A 17571-nucleotide genomic window follows, 5' to 3' on the forward strand; every position below is an offset into this window, starting at 1 on the left:
ACATAATACCTTTATTTTATTTATTTTTATGTGGTGCTGAGGATCAAACCCGGTGCCTCACACATGCCAGGCAAGTGCTTTACCACTGAGCTAGAACAACCCGAGCCTTGAATTTCCTTGAGATAGGTAATTATGACAATGGAGTGTAAGGTGACAATGGACATTGGGTTCAAAGCTGAAGCAATTACAATCCTTGGGATTGCTATATACTGAGGACTTATCTTGTGTCTCTGTGAGAGTCAGGAATATACAGCTTAACATGAAAAGGCCAGGGTTCCAAACAGATGAAAAATAAGATTAGAAGATCATTGATCCACTTCCAACGGAAGGAGAATGGAAGAAAATGAGCAGAGATGGGTCACAAGAAGTGAAAACAAGGAAAGGGACACGATGGCAATTTGAGGGCCAAGGGATTTTTGTGGTCGTCGTTGTTGGCTGGTGTTGGCTTATGAGACTTAAACATGCTGTTGTTGTTTATGTCATGGTACTGATAGGGAGTGACAGAGTAAAGAGGCAAAAGAAATGGGGGTCCCAAGGGGTGTGAGGAAAGATGACAAGGGTGGAGGCACGGTCTTGGCAAGCATGGGAGGGTGTCTTCCTCCGAAATATGGGAAAGTAAAAGAGTCACTTTAGAGACACATTTTGAGGTAGAGAGGAGGAAGTGGAAGGATCTCATTGTCCACCATTAATTCTTTTAATCAAAAGGATGTGGAGTCATCTGTGGGGAGCAAGGGGAACAAAGACTACCTCAATTTAGCATAAGCTCCACGGAGAAACAAGAAGGTAAGAAATCAATTACCGGGCTGGGGATGTGGCTCAAGCAGTAGCGCGCTCGCCTGGCATGCGTGCGGCCAGGGTTCGATCCTCAGCACCACATAAAAACGAAGATGTTGTGTCCGCCGAAAACTAAAAAAATAAATAAATAAATATTTAAAAAAAAAAAAAAAGAAAGAAAAAGAAATCAATTACCAAAGCGGCAGTGAGTGTCCAAGGAAGGGCAAAGAGCACAGATGTGTAATGAGCCTCTGCAGGATATTTGATGCAAGGACAACAGAACACCTGATAGTCTTCATTTCCTTGATGATAACTTCATCTCAGAAGTAGAGGAATGGGCCAGAGAAATAGTAATCTCTTCTTAATTCTGATAAATAAGGGAGAAAACTGTTAGAACTATTGAGAACCATGATTTTTTTTTTCACCTGGAAGTTTGCAGCATAGTAGACAGAGAGCCTGGACATTTGGCAAATCAATGTCGGAACACTTCCATGAACTCAGCAGTGTATGAATACAAGAAGTCAACGTGGCACATAACTGTGGTAAATAGAAAAGAGTACCCAAATATATTTTCAAGTGGGCACAAGGACCCAGCTAAGAATAAATTTGAGATAACTTAACAGGAGCATAACTGAAAATGATTTAAGGGAATCAACAGTGTGTTCCTTACATATCAAGGATGTGAGGTAGTCAAAGTGAACTTGGATTGCATTACTGGAGGCAGTGTGTAGAATAAAGTGCAGCCATCTTATTGGGTTGAGTTTTGGTTGCCATATCCAAGAAGGAATGACTTTTTTGCTATCTTAAGAGTTTGCCTGCAGGCCCCAAAGCTATGAATAATACAAGTCCACCTATATTCCAGTCAGGACTGCTAGATCACTCTTGTGGCATGTATTCTTGAATGGCAAATCCAGTTTTACTAGCCCATCACCAATCTCAGGGGAAGGTTAAAAAGAATAGCATACTCCATCCCCCTAGCCAAGAGAGAGGCTTCATGAGAACTCCTCAAGAGTATGGCCTGGATCTCCTAGAGTTTGGGTCATAAAGACCTTTGTATTTGTATTTCCCTATAAGTCCAACACAGAGAGCTGGGGTGTAGGGAACTGTAGGCATACAGCTATATGGAAAGGATAATATTGGGAAGGGACCATGCTTCTGTTGGCTATAGAGAAAACATGCATGGAGGTAACTTATACCCAGAAACCCAGAGTTTACCAAGAGTCCTAAGTGGCCAGCCAGAGGAAGAACCATTGTTTGGATCAGTGTTTCTCAAACTTAGCCAGCATTAGAAGTATTCAGAGTTTGTTAAAAACTGATTCCGTAGGACTGAGGTGGTATCCAATAATGTGTTTTTTTTTTTTTAGAGAGAGAGAGAGAGAGAGAGAATTTTTTTTTTAGTATTTATTTTTTAGCTTTCGGCAGACACAACATCTTTGTTTGTATGTGGTGCTGAGGATGGAACCCAGGCTGCATGCATGCCAGGCGAGCAGGATACCACTTGAGCCATATCCCAAGCCCCAATAATGTGTATTTTTAATAAACTTTTGGATTACAATAATTTTATCAGCTGTGAGCTATACTAACTGGTTCAAATGTCACTAGGAGGCTATCTCAGAGGAATATGCAACAGTGCGACATAAGACACAATTGGCTTTAGAGCCTGGCATGGTGGCGCACATCTGTAATCCCAGCAGCTTGAGAGGCTGAGGCAGGAAGATTGTGGGTTCAAAGCCATCCTCAGCAAAAGCAAGGCACTAATCAACTCAATGAGACCCTATCTTTAAAGAAAATACAAAATAGAGCTGAGGATGTGGCTCAGTGGTTAAGCACCTCTGGGCTCAATCCCCGATTACCACCCCCCCCTAAAAAAAAAGAAAAGAATTGATTTTGCTTTGCATATCCATTATGTTTAGAAGGTATCAATAGATCTTTCAACCTTTTCTCCCTCATCACTTCTCCCTCAGTCTAACCCCAAAATGGCTGTAAATAGTAGTTAGTGAGAAAAAAGAGCAAGAGGTATGAAATGACTAACAACCAAACTTTGCACCTGACTCCAGGTTTCTAAGATCAGGTCAGATCCAGGGAGGAGGAGGAAATAGCCCTAAACTGAACATGTATTCAGAATTTTGAGCAAATTAGGGTGGACTGGACTGGAGTTACAAAAGTTATCAGACTGGTAAAGCCCCAAGGAATCATTCCTATTTCCCCCATTAAAAAATTAGAAATCTGGGGGCTGTAATTCAGTGGCAGAGCGCTTGCCTCGCACATGTGAGGCACCGCATTCGATCCTCAGCACCACATAAAAACACACAAAGAAAATAAAGGCATGCTGTCCATCTACAACTACAAAAAAAAAAAAAAGTTAGGAATCTGTTTCAAATTTTGTACACAGGTGTAAAAAGACCTACTTTGAAAATAACAAATAAAAGAAATAAAGTTGACTGAGCCCAGCCTGTTTAATAAGCCAATCACATATCTTAGGACTGGTATTTTTCAAACTCTTGGCAGGTCCAGAGAAATACAGTCAAGAAAACAGGCACTCAGAAACTCAGCAGAGAAGCACCCACACAAAGAAGTAAGGATCTGCAGCCTGGAGAAGATTTAGGAGCCATAAAACACACTGAAAGTACTAAAGGGCCTTCTTGTCAACAAAGGATTAGCCTTGTCTGTGGCTGCAGACCCCACAATTAGCTTAAGTTAGTGGAAGTTAATTGAGGAGTCTGCTTGAGCTCACTATAAGAAGACCTAAGAATTAAAGCATGACACCCAGTGATGGCCACTTGCCTGAAAGGTTGAAGAAAGTTTAAAACATAGTAGGTTTCAGATGCTTTCCGCAAACACTTCAATTTCTACAGAAGCATTCTGTAGCCTAGAGGTAGGTGGATAGTGGGTTCCCTGGGCTGGTGTCATTAAAACCTGCCTGGTTTCCTGTCGGAGCATCTCTCCCTGCACTTTAGGTAATATACTGCCACTCAGCCCTTGTTGGGCTCCCTAACTACTTGTTCTATATTAAAAATCTCCCTAGGGAGACTTAGTGTTCTATTGAGGAAAATAGGACACTCACGATTTTGGACTCGATTTCTTTTGTTTTTTTTCTGTTTTGCAGTGCTAAAATTGAACCCAGGACCTCATGCATGCTAGGCAGACACTCTAACCACTGATCTCCCTCCTTGATCCACCAACAGCCTTTCCTAAGACAGAGTTACAAGCTAGTGAGATGACTGGATCCTGCCAGGTGTCCTTGGTCTTGCAAGTTCCTCTGCCTGTCTTCTCCAACTGCAGACTACAGCAAGAGAACCATTGAAATAACTGACCAGGGGCTGTAGGTGTGATGGGAAACCAGGAAGCCAGAAACAGGGGAGAAAAAAGTGAAGACAGGGAAATTAGAAAGATGCTGAGTGCATAGCAGAGCATAGAGGAAGGAGGAGAAGAGTCTTATATTTTTTGTACCAAACTCTGAAATGCAGAAGTTCATTAGGCCTTGTTTGTACTGTCACACACAAGAATAGTGACTAGTTGTGCCAATCAAAATTTTGAGCAGACAGAAAGACATTGTGTCTCTAGCTCAAATGTTGACATATAATAATCTGGAATCAAGAAAATATCTTTAAAAAATTTTTTTAAATTTTTAACTTTTTTTAGTTGAACATGGACACAGTACCTTTGTTTTACTTATTTATTTATTTTTATGTGGTGCTGAGGATTGAACCCAGTGCCTCACATGTGCAAGGCAAGCACTCTACTATGGAGCCACAACCTCAGCCTCTAGAAATTCTTACTCCTCCACCTAAAATAGCTTCCAAATGTCCTTGGGATGCAGAAAAATATTAGTGGGGTCAGGTGACCACAGGATAATGATTCTGACAGCTGCAACCCTTCACATTTATTTAGTGAAACAATTGGCTTTTAGACAATGTCTTTCCAATTTGTTTTTCACGTTGCAGCCAGAGTGCTCTTTTCAAAACACAAATCTGATCATGTCACCAACCTGCTTAAAACCTCTGAATGGCTTCCCACTGTGCTTGGAATAAAGACCAAATCTTTAACAAGGAGCTGCAGGGCTTGGCCCCTGTAGGGTTGGGAGTGGGGGTGGGGTCCACCTTTGCCCGCTCCTCTCTGGTCCGGCATGCTCCGCCCTCCCCTCACCCTTTCTTGGTCAGCTTTTACTCAAACTTGTTCTTTAGATCTAAACTCAAATAGCCCATTCTGCAGGGATGCCTTTCTGCATCTGTACCCCACCCCACCTGGAGTCCTTTGTCAATTACTTTTCATTGTCTCTACTGTCTCAAAGTGCTTATCTCAGGTTATAATGCACCTGTGCCATTATATATTTACTTCTCTCCCCTAACCCCACTGCCCCTTCAGCCCCTTGAAAGTGAGAATGAGCTTTTGTTTCCATCCTAACCTACAGCCTAACTTTGTGCAGGGCTCAGGAGAGATCTTCCTTGCCTTTTTGTTGAATGAGTGAAGGATTGCTTAAACTGTGCTTTTCCTCTGAAATTCTGAATTCTATAAAGGGAGGAAAGTGTTAACCAGACAAGAGAATAAAAATTTCTAGTTATATTTCCTCTGCTTCCATGCAGTGATTTATTTTAAAACACAGAACCCTATGAGCTCTAATCTTCCTTCACATTATATAGAAATCAGTTCATCAAAATAACCCTCTCACTCTACCTGGTATTCTCATTTATTCCTCATTTTCTCTGGAATGAATTTAAGTTGTCCTTTTTAGGGTTCATCTTCTTTGGGGAACTCATATTGAGAACATTTTATTTTAGGTTAATTCAGTTGAGATTTTACTTAAAGGCACCCCAAGTTACAGACACTGACAGGTAAATGTTTATGAAAAGATAATCTATATACATCTGTATGTGTGTCTATCAATCCATCTAAAAATATGTGATTTCATGACTTGAAATAGAAAAGATTGGAATGCGTTATGGCATCGAAGTTTCCACCCCCAGACTCTTACTCTCTCCAGCTAAATTCTGCAGGATTTGGTGGAATAAGCAGGCAGTCGTGATTTCCTGATGAGTGGCTGAAGGACATGTACTTCCCCTCTTAATGAAATACTCAAATAGTGAGTCAGAATGCCAGAGGCGCTGTTCTCCAAGACTCCATCTCTGCTTATTTCTAATCCAAATTCTGAAAAGAGCATAAGTCTAGATCTGAGCCTTTACATCTCTGTGTGCGACTGGAGTACACATTTCTTTTCCAACTTCTCTCTCTGGTTCTTGTATCCTCTGCAGCATAACTGACAGCCCCTAGGCAGGATTGGTCAGCTTTATCTCTCAGAAATAAAGAATCCATTGTCATTGCTTACTGTGTTGTGGTGGTGAATGTCTCTTTCACGAAACCACAAAAATAGATGTTTTATTATTTGCTGAGTCATACTGAGCCTGGGCCAAATGATCTACATGAACAACTTCCACTATGACTATCTGCAAACGGCAAAATGTTATAAAAACCTGCTTATTTCCTATAAGAGCATCATTGGGATACTTCGGCCCAGATGTTCTCTTAATCACATAGTCACAGAGAACAACTCTGTTTTGTTCTCCAACACCCTTTAGTTATCCTCAGGTTTATCGCCATCTTTTCAAATTTCATAAGAAATTTGTCATATTTCTTATAAAATGGGCTCCCAAGCCCTGCCTCCTTTTCTTCGCTCTCTTTTTTCCCTGAACTTTTTCATTTCTCTTCCCATCAAATGACTAAATATAGGCTGGGAAGAGAAACAAGAAGTGGCATATGCCTATCATCTCAGAAATTCGGGAGGCGTCCAAGTGTAAGAGCAGTCTGGACAACTTGGTAAGATCCTGTCTAAAAAGTGGGGTGAAGTGGGGGCTAAGGGTGTAGCTCAGTGATATAGCACCCCTAGGTTCAAATCCCTAATATGGGGGGAGAGGGAGACCAAATATGTTCTCAGAAAGATTCTGGTACTCTACTCCAATAGCTTTTTTTTTTAGTTGTCAATGGACCTTTATTTTATTTATTTATATTCAACCCAGTGCCTAACATATGCTAGGCAAGCACTCTTCCACTCAGCTAGAACTCCAGACCTTACTTCAATAGCTTTTTTTAAAAAAATATTTTTAGCTGTAGATGTACACAATACCTTTGGTTTTTTATTTATTTTTAATTAATTTATTTTAATTAGGTATATATGACAGCAGAATGCATTTTGATTCATTGTACACAATTGTAGCACAACTTTACATTTCTATGGTTGTACACAATGTAGTATCACACCATATTTGCAGTCACACATGTACCTAGGGTAATGATGTTCACCTCATTCCACCATCTTTCCTGCCCCCATGTACCCTCCCTACCCTTCCTACCCTTTTCCTAGCCAAATTTCCTCCATTTTTCCCATGCCTTCCCCATCAGTGGATCAGCATCCACTTATCAGAGAAAACATTCAGCCTTTGGTTTTTTGGGGACTGGCTAACTTCACTTAGCAAGATATTCTCCAACTACATCCATTTACCTGCAAATGCCATAATTTTATTCTCTTTTAATGCTGAGTAATATTTCATTGCATATATATACCACAGTTTCTTTATCTATTTATCTATTGAAGGGCATCGAGTTTGCTTCTACAGTTTAACTATTGTGAATTGAGTTGCTATAAACACTGATGTGGCTGCATTACTATAGTATGTCCTTTGGGTATAGACTGAGGAATGGGATAGCTGAGTCAAATGGTGGTTCCATTCTAAGTTTTCTAAGGAATATCCATGCTGCTTTCCAGATTGGTTGCACCAATTTGCAGTCCCACCAGCAATGTAACAATGTGCTTTTCCCCCCACATCCTCACCAACACTTAGTTGCTTGTATTCTTGATAACTGCCATTTTGACTGGCATGAGATGAAATCTTAGAGTAGTTTTGATTTGTATTTCCCTAGTTACTAGAGATGTTGAACATTTTTTTCATATATTTGTTGATCAAATATATATCTTCTTCTGAGAAGTGTCTGTTCAGCTCCTTATCCCATTTATTGATTGGGTTGTTTGGTTTTTGGTGTTAGGTTTTTTGAGTTCTTTATATATCCTGGAGATTAGTGTTCTATTTGACATGTGTGTTGCAAAAATTTGCTCCCCAAATGTAGTCTTTCTCTTTACCTCACTGATTATTTCTTTTGCTGAGAAGAAGCTTTTTAGTTTGAGTCCATTCCATTTATTAATTCTTTATTTTATTTCTTGTGCTTTAGGGGTCTTGTTAAGAAAGTCGGGGCCTAATTCAAGGTATTGAAGATTTAGGCCTACTTTTTCCTCTATTAGGTGCAGGGTCTCTGGTCTCATTCCTAGGTCCTTGATCCACTTTGAGTTGAGTTTTGTGCATGGTGAGAGATAAAGGTTTATTTTCATTTTGCTGCCTCTAATAGCTTTTTGATATCTATTTCCATACTTAGTTTTAGGAAGTTGGTCATTCTCATTCATGACACCACCTCCTGTACATTAGCTACCGGTGCCTAAGCACCATCAAATGCAAAAGTCAGCATTGCCTTCCTCTCCTCTCTTTATCTGCTGTAGAGATGTCACTCATCTTCACATTTCAACCATCACCTGTATCCAGTAAACCCTGGTGTGTTCTCCCCAGCACTTAATGTTTTCAGAAGTTCAACCTCACAACTTTGTCATCCAGCTGAATATCTATAGAATGACTCTCTTACTAAACGCTGGTGTCATCACATTCCGTTTCCCCTTCCCATCCCTCCAAGTCAATTTCTATTCACTGAGAGGCAAAACTTTTACACCCCATTAGTTACTATGGTCTCCTTTATAGTGCCTCTGATGTCTGCCCTGCTTCCCATGTCTAGCACCAACATTAATTCCCTGAGTATTCTCACCATACCTAGATTGTGGCCATTAACATCCCACTAGTTTCCCAATAATGTTTTCCCCCTCCTTACCCATTATATCCTCTAAATTTAAAAAAAAAAATCCCCATTTGAAATCATCATTGTGTATAAAAATAACCCCAAATCTTTCATCCAGGTGTGGCAGGAAAACACTTGAGATATTAATCTGTAATGGAGTCTCACTTGCACCTCTCCCTGTTTTCCCCCTCTCTCTTTTTTCTATTAAGGCAGTCCACCCTTTTGAATTTCTTCTTCCTGAGGGGTAAAGTTTACATTAACTGAGTGGAAGTGGAAGGTGCCTGTAAAGCACATCTCCAAATAAATATTTTATTTAGAGATGGGGTCTCACTTTGTATTAAAAGTGGAAGGTGCCTATAAAGCACTTCCTTCAAGCCTGCGTCCTCCAACACACAGTACCTTGAAGATGGCTAGAGAAGAGAAAGAACTCTTACATCAGATTCAGAAAAGAGATAGTGTGTCCCCATGGCAATTCCCCACAAAGGAGGAAAGATTCAGAAGCAAGGGCTCTAGGGTCCACCCTGGAGATGGGACCATATTCACAGGCTGAGCAAGGATTTCTGTCTGCTGATGTTTCCTAAAACAGAGTCATAGGACTTCAAAGGGCTATTATAGGCTCAATAAACTTCCCACAGGAGTACACAGCAGAGATCTGATCTTTCCTTTTCTGGAATCCAGCTAAGTTTCCAGATTCTGGTGTGATCCTGGAATTGGAGATGGCCAAGAATGACTTAAATGGGCTTTCTCACACCTTGGAGAGCCTTCTCAAAGTGGGATCTAATTTGAAATAAGAGTCATACCCTCTATTCAACAGCCAAGGCCCTCCAAAATCTGCAACCCTTCATTCAGTCACTCAACAAAAATATACTTCCTGCCGTGGTTTGAATGCATCCCCTCCAAAATTCAGGCCTTTTACAGATGATTAGATCATGAGGTCTCCTCCTCTGATGAAGGAGGTTGAGGTAGTTATAAAGAGTTTTCATGCAGCTTGCCCTCCCGCCATGGGAGGACACTGCAAGAAGTCCCTTCTGACACACCAAATGCTGGTGCCTCTGAAAGTGTGAGAAATAAATAATAAATTCCTTTTTTTTTTTTTTTAGTAGCAGGGATTGAACCCAGGGGTGCTTAACTACTGAGCCACATCCCCAGACATTTTTTATATTTTATTTAGAGATGGGGTCTCACTAAGCTGCTTAGAGCTTCCCTAAATTGCTAAGGATGGCCTTGAACTCATGATTCTTCTGTCTCAGCCTCCCTAGCCACTGGGATTACAGGTGTGTACTACTGCACCTGGCTAAATTCCTATTATTCATAAATGTGTCTCTCTGTGATATTTTATTTACACAAATGGAGTAAGATACTGTCTATCTTTTATGCTCCCTGGGAATACAAAGGCAAAATAGGACACTTTCCACCTTCAAGTTATAATAGAGAGAGAAAGAAGGAAATCTTTCCTAGACTTCCTTGATTTGGGTTAAGTCCTTCTATGTACATTTTAAAAACTGGTGCATATTAATTATACAGCATACTTGGTTTCATTGTGACATATTCATAGATACGTATGACATAATTTACTCAATTTCATTTCCCATTACTTCACCTCTTGCTACTGCTGATCCTCTTCCTCTATATTAATAATCTCCCTTCTACATTCATAATGTTCCTTTTTGTTTCTTCTTCAAATGTTCACATATAAGAGAATACAGGTGATACTTGTCTGAGTCTGACATTTCATTTAACATGATGGTATACATTCATTTTCCTTCAAATGACATAATATAAGTTTTCTTTATGGCTAAATAATACTCCAGTGTGTATATGTAACACATTTTATTTATTCATTCATCTGTTGACAGGCACCAAGACTGATTCCATAACTTGGCTATTTTGAATTGTGCTGCAGTAAACATGAACATGCAGTTACCTTTAAAGTATGCTGACTTAAACTCTTTTGGATATATACAAAGTAGTGGTAGGTATAGCTGTATCATATGGAAGTTCTATTTTTAGTTTTTTTAGGAACATCCATACTGATTTCCATAGCGGCTATAATAATTTATATTACCACCAATAGCATCAAAGAGTTTCTCTCTTTTTCTCTGTCTCTCTCTTCCAATCTTGCCATTATTGTTATTTGTATTCTCAAGTATTGCCCTTCTGAGAGGGTGAGTTGGAATCTCAATGTCTTTTTGTGTTTCTCTGATGGCTAAAGATGAACATTTTATCATATATTTATTGGCTGTTTGTACTTCTTTTGAGAACTGTCTGTTTAGTTCATTTGCCCATTTATTGAATGGGCTATTTGTTCTTTTGGTGGTAAGTTTGAGGTCTTTATGTATTCTGGATATTAATCCTCTGTCATAAGAGCTGTTTACAAAGATTTTTGTACCATTTTGTAGGCTGTCTCTTCAATCTGTTAATTGTTTCATTTGCTGTGCAAATACTTTTTAATCTGATGCCATCCCATTTATCAATCCTTGCTATTATTTCCTGAGCTATAGGAGTCCTATTCAGGAAGCTATTGCCTGTGCTTACATATTGAAGTATTTTCCCTATGTTTTCATCTAGTTGTTTCAAAGTTTTAGATTTTATAATTAGGTCCTTGATCCATTTTGAATTGACTTTTGTTCAGGGGAAGAGAGCGGCATCTAGTTTTCTTCTTCTGCATGTAGATATCCACTTTTCCCAGCACTATTTGTTAAAGAGGCTATCTTTTCTTCAGCATTTGTTTTCGGTGTCTTTATCCAGAATCAGATGACCATAGCTGTGTGGGTTTATTTCTGTGTCTTCAATTCCATTAGTTTATGTGTCTATTTTTATGTCAGTACATGCTGGGTTTTGTTTGTTTTTGTTTCGGGTTCTAGGGATTGAACCCAGGGATACTGTACCACTGAATTACATCCCTGTCCTTTTAATGTTTTTTTTTTTTTTTGAGACAGGTTCTCACTAAATTGCTGAGGCTGGCCTCAAACTTGCAATCCTCCTTGTCTTATCTTTGTTGTTGTTACTGGAATTATAGGTATGCACCACTGTGCCTGGAAGAACATGCTATTTTTGTTACTATGGTTCTGTAGTGTATTTTGAAGTTGGTTACTGTGATGTCTTCAGCATTGCTCTTTTTGCTCAGGACTACTCTGGCTATATGGCTTATATATACATTTTTAATAGTATGTCTTACCTGTGTTAAATCCTCTTAGGGAGAGATAGTTTTACACTTGAATGATTATTTAATTAATTTCTGTCATGCCCAATAGACTAAGAAGGCAGGGACCCTGTCACTTTATGTGTAATCAATGTTTGGAAGAGACAATGCCTATGATGCACAGGTTCTTTTATAATATTAATATCTTCTGCATTTTTCTTCAGACTTTCTGCCATAGACTCATAAATGTCCTTAATATCTTGAGAATATGTCAGTGCATTTTTAATTTTTTTAATTTTATTTATTTTGGGGGGTACCAGGTATTGAACTCAGGGGCACTCAACCACTGAGCCACATCCCCAGTCCTATTTTGTATTTATTTAGAAACAGGGTCTCACTGAGTTGCTTAGCACCTTGCTTTTGCTGAGGCTGGCTTTGAACTCATAATTCTCCTGCCTCAGCCCCCAGAGAGTTTGGGATTATAGGTGGGTGCCATAACCCCCAGCTGCATTTTTGCTTTTAAAAAGTTCTTTTGCTGTTCTCCCCGAACTAAATGCCAGCCCCCATTGCAGCAAACTCACCATCACTTTTTTTTTTTTCAGTACTGGAGACTGAACCCAGGGGCACACTACCACTAAGCATAGTACACAAATTAAGTGCTCAACCAGAGATCCTCTGCTTTGCATAATCTAGCATGGAGGAATTATATTCTCTTCAAGGGATGTCTCTGAGGGCTCTGTTGGCATGGAAGCCCTAATTGATACTTGTTGAATGAACATGGTCCAAAGTAGGATAAGATCTTATGATGCTCATTGCACTCAGTTCAACAAGTCATTTTATTACAAAACAATGTTTCTTGAGTTCTTACTTTGTGCCAGGAACTCTTCTAGGCAACTGGGATACATTCAAGAATAAAGCAAAGATCTTTCTCTTCCTGATGCTTATGGTCTTGTGGGAGAAATAAGCATCATAAATATAAAAATTGGAGGATGAGAAATTCTATAAAAGAAAAAATATATAGGGATGAAGTTGTAGCTCAGTGGTCAGATACTTTCTTAGTATACATGAGGCCCTGGATTTGATCTCCCTAGTACCATACAGAGAGAGAGAGAGAGAGAGAGAGAAAAGAGAACAAAGTGAATGATGCTTGCTATGAACCCCTTGCCTCTCTCAGTATGGTATGCTCCTGTTATGCCAAAAATGAAAATTAATCTGTGGGGTAGGTCCTCAGAAGTCAGGCCAGGATCTAAATCTCCTCTCATATAAGTCATTCAGTAAAGATCTGGAACAGTATGGAAGCCTACCTGGAATTAGTTGACCATAACTAGGGCAATCAAGCAGGGAAGTATTCAATGACAATATACTAAGAAATTATAGTTATGGTACAATAATATTGTGTACTTATGTTACTTAAAGTTAATATAATTTTTTCATTTCATTGATAATTATTAGCAAGCATTTTTGAGAGCCAACTGTGGGACAGGCATTATTCTTAGTTTTTCTTACATTATGGTAATGTTCACAACCATGCACAAAGATTGGTCTGTTATTACCTTTGTTTTGTAGATAAGGAACCATAGAGGCTCTATATAAATTGCCTAAGATGTCACATGGTAAATGATGGAGTGGTGACTGGAGAAAAAGCCTGACTCCAAAGTTATATACTCAACCATCACACTCTACAACTTGATGTTGAGAAGAGACTGGGGAGTTAACCAATGGGGATATCTAAGTACTGAGTCTATATGCGTGAAGTGATGAATGACAAAGGAAATTCCACGGATGATGCGACTAAAATATAGTTTTCATATTGTTTCCATCAGGCAGGGAGGAGCATAGAGAAATGCTCAAAGGTAAAGGCATTCATGATATCAAAGTCAGAGTCATAAAGCAAATCTGATTTATTCATTTGATTCACAACATGGACTGAATGTCTCTCATGAATGTCTGACACTGATCAATAGGAATGCTTGTAAATTTGATTTACCTGGCAACTTGTCTTCCTTTATTTCAATTAGTTCAATTTAAGCCTCAATACTGTAATTGTGATTCATTCAAAGCACTCTTTGGAATTTCTCAAGACACTTTCCATCTTCTAAATATAGCATATGTTTTCATTTTTATTGGGTTTTCCAATTTTCATGTATGTTTTTTTCTCCAAGTGACTTTTTTTTTCGTACTAGGGATTGAACTCAGGAACACTCAACCACTAAACCACATCCCCAGCCCTATTTTAAAAAAAATACTTATTTTTTTTAGTTGTAGTTGGACACAATACCTTTATTTTACTTATTTATTTTTATGTGGTGCTGAGGATAGAACCCAGGGCCTCACATGTGCTAGGCGAGCGCTCTACCGCTGAGCCACTACCCCAGCCCCTCCAGCCCTATTTTTGTATTTTATTTACAGACAGGGTCTCACTGAGTTGCTTAGTGCCTCACCATTGCTGAGGCTGGCTTTGAACTCGCATCCTCCTGCCTCAGCCTCCTGAGCCACTGGGATTACAGGCATGCACCACTATGCCCGGCTAAGTGATATTTTCTATATAAGGGAATTATCTTATTCTACCAATGTTCTGTAGGACAGCTGGGCTCTCCTCCCATTGCAATTCTCTAGTTAGGAGTCATCTGGAAGTTGGCACATCACATTGTCCATTTCCTGAGCAGTGCTTTGGTGGGATCTCTAGAAAAATGTACACCCATTTCCAGAAGACATATCTTTTTAACTTACTAAGAATATTCCCTACTGGTCCTCACAGTCCAAAAATACCTCTACTTCATACCTAAGTTGAGATATTTTCAGAGCTCTCACATGTGGTATGTGCCAACTGAGTTTAAAAGATGACCCTGTTGTTTTCTTCAAAGTTCAATTCAAAGCTCCAATAAGTCTTTCTTAATTGGCCTCACCCATTTAGATCTCTGCATACAGCTTTATTATAAGTATTATCACCACACACTGATCTTAACTATTTAGCTCACTTATGTGAGCTTGGAATAGCTCCCAAAATAGTATCCATCTTGAGAACTTGTCTTTTGTGCCTTTCCTAGTTCTAACTTTCTTGTTAGACCTCTGTACTTACGTGTGGAAATGAATGAAGCTGTAACATTAAATTGACAAACAATACATATGGATGGTTTTGTGTAGCCCTCATGTAGATGCACATCTCAAAGCACCATTAGCACCAAAACCCTGTAGTTCCCATTACTCTATCCATCTAGAACACAGAGAATGTTGATAAGAGTCCAGAAGGTGTCAGAAAGCAGGAGGAGCAGAAACTGCATAGCCCACAAGATTATTTTCGTTCCAAAGTGAGCACAATTGATTGTTTGGCCTTTAATGAAATATAGGTTTTAAGGTAGCTCCTTGCTAGGTTTTGTTCATTTTTATTTGTGCCAAGTGAAAACTTTCCAAGAATATTCCTTTAGAATCTAGAAATATTTATTAGATATATGTATGCTTTAGGTGTCAGAAAAATTAAATCCAAAGGAAAATCATTCATTTATGTAATATGGAAAAAGAACAACTCTAAAAACTAAAGTCAACTATATTTGAATGAATTGCCCATTTATGTTGGGCTCTGTCTCCCTATTCTTCATTAAGAATTCATTAATTTCTTAGAAGGAAAACCTACTATACAGTGACTCCATATCAATATTTAATGTAATCGTGCCTGGAGCACTGGATTGACTTTCTTATTGTGAAAATGGGAAAAGAAATTAAGACTGTCCTATTTTCTAATGGTAGAACCCTCAGATAAATTACAATTTTGTGGTTGTTCTTTACATTGTAGGAGTGATAATGATCAGATTCTTTGTGTTCACTGATATGTTCTTGCCAGTTTTGTTTTGTTAGATTTAACTGCAGCATTTAATGCTATTGATCAGTCTGGAAAGTACTAGGATGCCCTAACACTCCTGTGGTTAAGCACCTTGGCTACATTTTGTCAAAACAAAGAGTAGTCCTTTGGCCTTTTCCTTTAAGTTTTTAAAAATCCACTTTTCCCCTTACATTCTCTGTGAGTCAATTCTAATTGGCTAATATGTATAGCATTATTATCATTTTATACTTGGTACATTCTGGAAAGCTTAATATTTTCTTGACAGTTGACAATCCTCTTTTGCTTTTTTCTACTACCTACCTATTTACCTTTCAGTATAAGATATGGTGATTCTGCTCTTTCCCTGATATATGTTGGCTCTGATAGAATTTTAAATGCACCTACAACAGAGTCAGGAAACTCTGTAATAAGAATAGGAAAGGGACAGACACTATTCAAAATGAGGTATAATATGCCAACAGAGGCCAAGTTTGAACCAAGGCCATCTTTCACTAATTGGGGTAGTTAACTTGGGGGCATGAGGTCTTGTCATTGTTGCTCTGGCTTTTCTTTGGGGATGTGTGACAGAATGAATATGAGAAAACTATTCTTATTAGATTGGAAATATTCTCACTTAGCCACTGAGTTTGGCCGCAAATTATTCTAGACCTACTCTATTATAGAGTAGGTCTAGAATAGGGGTTCCCAAGATTTCCTCCTCCAAAGCAGAACTCAGAAAGTTCTATAAGAGCTGTTTCATCTCTATACTTTCCATTACCAGGTTTTCACATGGGTGGTGAGACTTTTCCATTACCTTGAATGTGATTGGAACAGATGAAATTAAGTGCTTAGGAAAGTGCTTTGGTGATAAAACAATTAGACCATTAAGTGCATTTGGAGAATTAATCCATCTCTGAAAAAGCAACTTTCAGTCCTGGGTTTTAATAGTTATATGAAAGTCAACATTGGCATTTTCTAATGCTTTAAGATGACCATATTCTGGATTATGTATTACCATTGACATCCAAATGAATCAGGACCAAGAAATTATTTTTAAGTAGGAGGACAGCTCACTGCAGAACACATACATGACAAGCTCACTTCTCACCTGAAGATAGCCTCTCTTGCCCAGATTTTTGTGGTGAGTGGGTTTGAAATCAGCTAGCTGCAGAATGGAGAACACTCATTAGTCATTCCTATGAAAACAAGTTTCCATTCAAGTTTACTCAGGCATATCATATTTAACTGCATAATAATATATAATCTATATTATAAAGTATATATTATATATAAAATAATTGAATATATATGTATATATATAAAATATATATGTATATATGTAAAAATATGTATGCATATATAAAATGTTCCTTGAATTGAGGATAACAACATATTCAGGAGATACTAATAGAATCTCCACTAAAAGCTAAAACATTTTTCTTGAGTATAGAAAACATCTGTTCATTCTTCTTTTGGTAGTATTATTATCCTTGAAGCTCTCTCAGTTCATGTAATTTGGGTAGAATAGAATTCAGCCCAAGGACCAAGGGTGGGCATGTAACCCAGTGATGGCCGCTCAGATCATTCAGTCTCCCTGGGTTTGGTTTAGAGATGGGCTCATGATCTAGTCAGAGACAATGAGACACTTCTATGATTTTAGAGGGACCATTGAGCAAAATACCTGTATAGTTGCTGGTATCCATAGTGAATCAAAGAATGGAGAAAATGCAAAAGAATGAAGCTATCATAGAGGGAGGGAAATCCAGGAGATAGAGAACTAGTACTCATATGGCACAGCATATATACTTGAGTGAATTTATACATGATCTCTGTTGCTTAATCTAGTGTAAATTGAAATGCATGTGAAACTGAAGTAGAATTGAACAATACTTGGGTTTACTAATGGGACAGGTCAAGGAAACGCTGCATACACAGTATTTCAACAAAGCAA

Source organism: Marmota monax, unplaced genomic scaffold (assembly GCF_021218885.2).
Source record: "Marmota monax isolate L192 unplaced genomic scaffold, Marmota_monax_Labrador192_F-V1.1 WCK01_AAM20220418_F8-fsc00006, whole genome shotgun sequence".
NCBI classification, from domain to species: domain Eukaryota; kingdom Metazoa; phylum Chordata; class Mammalia; order Rodentia; family Sciuridae; genus Marmota; species Marmota monax.